The 5,655-nt window shown below is 41.2% G+C and overlaps 1 long non-coding RNA gene across 1 annotated transcript; it reads right to left on the minus strand.

Annotated features, from left to right (window-relative positions):
* Positions 1-527: 527 nt before the first annotated feature.
* Positions 528-3,891, minus strand: LOC123167640 (uncharacterized). Its single transcript, XR_006484014.1, has 6 exons — positions 3,750-3,891; positions 3,562-3,679; positions 2,548-3,484; positions 2,289-2,345; positions 1,724-1,801; positions 528-787 (listed from the first exon to the last, which is right to left on the minus strand). It is a non-coding gene; the product is annotated as an uncharacterized lncRNA (long non-coding RNA).
* Between the last annotated feature and the right edge of the window lie 1,764 nt (positions 3,892-5,655).

Here is a 5,655-nt window from a genome sequence, read left to right on the forward strand (position 1 = left end):
GCACACACCCTTCTTTCATTCACTACAACGGGGACCCCCTACAGCAACGCATTCATGCGTTGGTGTATGTCCACATAACCGTTGCTACGGTATACACCAACGGATTTATATGCGTTGCCGTTGGTGCCGTTGCAAAGGTCTACAACAACACATACACATTCGTTGGTAGACGATGTGAAGAAGCGTTGCAAGATAGCAACGTATAGAGTTAGAAGCAAACAACACTTCATATGCGTTGCTAGCTACCCTGCACGAAAGGATGTTCAAATGGACATAACATGTATTTTATATATTGCCATCCAAAACGATAAGATCAACGGTGATAGTGCATATGAGACGCGGTATAATGAAGAGAAAGGTCTAATATATTATATGAGACACCGTAGAGTTAGAACCAAACAACACTTCATATGCGTTGCTAGCCACCCTGCACGAAAGGATGTCCAAATGGACATAACATGTATTTTATATATTGCCATCCAAAACGATAAGATCAACGGTGATAGTGCATATGAGACACGGTATAATGAAGAGAAAGGTCTAATATATTATATTTGCTCTGTTGCATTACAAAGAACATGATCAAAGATTACACATTGTGATAATAACTAGTACTAGCCCCATTCTAGACGTTTCAATCAACGTCGCAGCTATTCTAAAATGATGTTTGAAACTTTTGCACTCGAAATGATATCCTAAAATATAACATAAGACTATCCAGCAGCAACACCATTCTCGACCTTCCAATCAACATCGGAGCCATGCATTGTCAAAATATCTTAGGAATCTAAAAAAATAAAGAAATGAGATCAGTAACTTGTGGTAGAAAAAAAGGTCAATAGAGAAACAAAAAAAGGTTGAAGGGTATGCGATAATTAATACGGCTGCATGACCAATAATTTGAGCTTTTTTAGCGGCTGTATCAACTGGTCAGATTTTGCTAATGTAGCATCGACTTGCACTACATGTACATCTTTAAGGAAGAAAAAGTACAAATCACTAGCTTATTAAGCGCGTATTGTTTGATAACATAGAACCTCCACGCACAATTAGATAGCATTTCATATTGCGTCACGTATTTCAGTTACTATTTAAGCACTAAATTACATAACTAATTGATATCTAATAAACTTATGTGACTGGTCGACAATAGCATGAGCGAATATGGTGTGATACGTTAACACAAAACCCAGACTAGTTAGACTTGGACAGTATCAGATCTTTAGCTAAAAATAGATATTAGCTTATACTAAACAAAATCATCTCAATCCATAATTAGGTTTCATCATGTTGATAGAAATAGTGTTTTATAGGAAGCGAGGTAATGTAATGTACACATGCAGTATTTGTTGAATTGTTTTACCTAATCTAGCCGCAAAGAGTCTTGTCTCACAGAAGCACTATGAGAATTTTTCACATGCAAGAAAAATGTTATTTTGTACAAATTAGGAGGGGGAAAATATAGGCATATGGTATATAAGAAATAATTCCAGAATTGTAATTAATAGTCCAATTTCCTTTGTACTGGTGACAGAACTATAATTAAAAATTACCTCATACAAATTCCTACTTGGCACTAGTGATCTTCTATATTTTAGTGCCAAGAATATTGACATGGAACCAGTGCTGGTGCTAGGATTCATAAGCTATGATTTTAAAGCCATAAATTTAAATTACATGTACACAAACTACACTTAAATGTAGTAAGACACAAGCGGCAAACCTGAACCATGTGTTGTCCTTTGACATCACAGTCATCATGTAACGTCGTCACTGCCTGGAACAATCCAGTTTCTATAACCTGTAGATACATCATATATTAATATGTATTGGTAATTTAGAAGAACACAAACCAAGGTTTCAAACGTAAGTATACTGACATTAAAGTTGCTCCATAGACAAACTTTGATCTCCATAGGCCAATACCATGATTAGAATGGAGATGCCATCAGAACATCATTGCTCACAAAAAGGTCTCTAGACCAAATGGTTCTCTAAATACAAACTCTCTTAAGATAATCTAAAATACTGAGGAAATGGTGTATTTTGGTGTTCAATAAATCAGTTAATTGATAAACTTTGTCAGGCAAGATGGTTCAGTATGTGAAGTAAAAGACTACTGTGAAAAGCTACCTTTTCAATAATAATTAAAAAAAAATCAACGAAAAAATTGCTGCAAACTTGAATAATGTGTAGTCAGTTTCGTACATGTACATGCATCTAACTTTTCCTACTTGGCTGAACATCTATACTAGTAGAAAATGAACTGCAACTACACCTAGTAATACCTGTATAGCTTCTAGCGGCTGCATCTTGCATTGTACAGTAGGAATATGGCCAAGTTCCTATCAAGAAGTTTAAATCAATAGACATACGGGAAACCCAAACCCATAGAGTGCCGCAGAAAAACACAATAAATGCAAACCACTAATCATAGATGCATCAATGTGGCATTATAGAATTATGAACGAACAAATCAACCTAGGTAACCGAGCTATGGTACTAGATTCAGTGGATTGTACGGGATGAGGCAGATGACTAACTTACGGTGCTGCAATACGAACCATCACTGTAGAGCAGCCATGCCACTTCTGTACATCTCGCAGTCGTCACGCCACCCTTGTGCATATGGGAATCGCCGCACCGCTGCTGTGCATCTGGGAACCGCAGTAATGGTTGAACATTTTTTGTCAATACTTACCAAGTTTTAAGGACACTGCTCATGCGCCTTTGATGCCAATGTGGAGTATCATACACTCAAGAGAATTTCATCCTTGTCACCACTCAGCTCGCTAATCATGTACCGTTTGTCCTTCCATTGAATAACTGATCATCAATACTTATATGAATGTACAAAATGTGGGTCTGGACAAAAGTTAACACTGTATAAAACAGACATATGATGGCACACTTCTAACATGGAATCACTGGACCAGTTAGTGTAAACATAAAGGATGTCAACTAAATAAGAATTCTGCGATAAGTAAACTGACATGTTATTAGTGGCCTTCTTAACCATGGGAGGGTGTATCAAGGAAGCGAATGGATTGCTCCACTTTTACCAGTGATGCAGTAAGCTGTACATATCCTTCTGCCCATGAAGCTGACCGGAATTAAAGCAAGTGAATGCTTACACAATCAGCCAAAGCAAGCTAAAGGTGTTTACACAATCTTATCTATTTCTGCATCTATTGTCAACAGATTGAAACCTCACGTGTAGGATAGTTCATACAAAAATAATGATTACTGCAAGTATTTAGAGACTCACAAACTATTAGCAGACATCTCAGAGGCACAAAAATTGCAAGGGAAAAATCACATGATGAGACAAGTGGAACAAATAATTAGACCGACACAAATCTCCCCGTCATGGAGTACAACTCCAATGTTGGAAGTTGTTTGCAGAGCTCGGAAATTTCATTCTGAAGCCAAAGTCGATGCAGCCTGAAGCTCTTCCAGATCCTCCAAACCAGAGATGTTTTAGCTTGAAAATAAAAGGGGAAAAGCATCAGCAGCTAAAATGCATTACGGGCCTATAAGGCTCTGTGTTTCAGATCCAACCTGTAGTACACGTTAACCGTCAATACAGCCGAGGCGGAGCAGCGTCGTCATGCCTGAGCCGACTGCAGCGCGACGTAGTGGGAATACAAACCAGGGGCGAGGGAGCCGCGCCGGCGACCTGTGGTGAATAGGGGCGTGGTGAACGTCGCTGTGGCGGAAGATAGGAGATGAACCAGGGGAATCCGGACCTTATGAGCGATGGCCGTGGTACGGCGCCGGATCTGCCGGTCAGGTGGCGGCGGCAGCATCAGGGTTGAGAGAGAGAGGAATCAGGGGAAATGGCACATTTTAGGACAGTATAACCGAGCCTAAACCGAGCTCTCTCACGCATCCGATAATTTCGGCCGTCAGATTTCGCGTCTGAATCGGTTCTGACCGTCAGATCTCTGCTTCGGCGTCGGCTTACCGCGACGTGGGCTGCCTGTCCTAATGGGCTGCTATTCTGGGGACTTTTTCCGAGCCCTGGCGTTGATTGGGCTTTATTTATCTGTCTAGCCGATGACCTTTCAAAGAAAAAGCCATATCAGTCGAGGCGACGCGAGCTGCGAGATCCGAACCGAGGCGATGCGCGCAAGGGGATCCGGCGCGGGAGGGGCTGAAGCCGACGTGACACGCGCGAGGGATCCAGCTGACGCGAGCTTCGTTCGAGGGGATCCACTTCTCCGCATCCATTGATCCCCTCCTCTACCTCGGAAACAAGCCTCCTCCCTCTCGCCCCGGATTCCAATGGGTTGCGCCGGCATCGCCACCGACATCCCTGCAGGTTCTTTCTTCCCTCCCAACCTTCGGGCATGTCGCCATCGCCTTATCGTCCTTGCACTGCTGCAGATCTTCTTCCCTTGGTTCACTTGATTCCAAGGCGGCGAACCCTAAACGGCATGAGACGACAGTGAATCAGTGATGAAGCCCTTCTCTTGTGGTGGTGTGAAGTGACGACATAAAGCAAGTCCCTCTCCCTCTCAATTCCTCTCCTCTCGCGGGGTGAATATTTGTGTTCTGCCACCTTGGCATTGTCTGTACGTCCCCTTGCCTGAAGAGATCTTTTTACATAGTTAGTCACCTCAAGATTTAGTGTTGATTCCAGTCAGATTGATTTGCTGCATACTTAATCACCATGCTATAGATGAATTATTATTTGTTTTTGTCATATATGTAGTTCATCTTATTCAACGCTCTGCACTAATTACTAATTTGTGTGCCAGGCCACCGCCGTGGTAGTGCCCATGTCTCTTCTCTAGTCAGTCACATCGTGCTATGATGCACACAACCTCAAGTCTGGGAAGCAAAGCAACCCTGGTAAGCCAATTATTAGAAGCGCATTTTTTTGTCCCATCACATGCGCAATCTCATCAATGGTTAATTTTCCATTATCATGTTCAAGAGTTTCTTGGTCAGCTCTGGTAATTGGGATCTCATGGATGCCACCAATGCACACAATAAATAAACATATTTGATGGTGCCTTCTTGAACAGATCAGCCTCCCCACTTGCAAAAGAAAAAAATATCAGCCTCCCTAGATGAAATCAATAAACTGGAGCACTCCAATATATCTACTACTTAGCCCTCAGAAACCAGCATGACTACTAGCCAACTACACTCAAATCATAGAGCTCTAAAATCTAGAGTAACGATCTCACATGGTATTGTACTAAAAAAACAAAGTTTTTCATTTTTTCACTAAACTACTACTCAAATCATCCTATTGTTGCGAAGTTGTGAGGTATATGTATGATAGCTTACGATTGGTTGAAAAACTAAGACCATGGTCTATCCTAAATGTGAGATTTCATTTTGAATTAGTTTGTAGGCTTAATTCTTTTGTTCTGCTTCAGCTCACTCTTACATAATGCCAATTCGTGTCAAGAGCCCTTTGCTGGCAACTCACTGGATGTAGAAACCCAAGTGGACGCAGCTGCTGAGCCCTAAATTGTTGTTTTTTGTGACAATTATCGGTATGTATTTACATCAGCCAGAACATCTTATATGGGTGTCTTGTCGTAATATTTCTACCTGGCAAAGATTTCGTATTGATTCTTGAATTTTACCAGGTCCTTTCCTACTTTTACCATTCAATTATTACAATCATTGTGTGTA

The sequence above is a fragment of the Triticum aestivum genome, chromosome 7D, assembly GCF_018294505.1.
Source record: "Triticum aestivum cultivar Chinese Spring chromosome 7D, IWGSC CS RefSeq v2.1, whole genome shotgun sequence".
NCBI lineage: Eukaryota > Viridiplantae > Streptophyta > Magnoliopsida > Poales > Poaceae > Triticum > Triticum aestivum.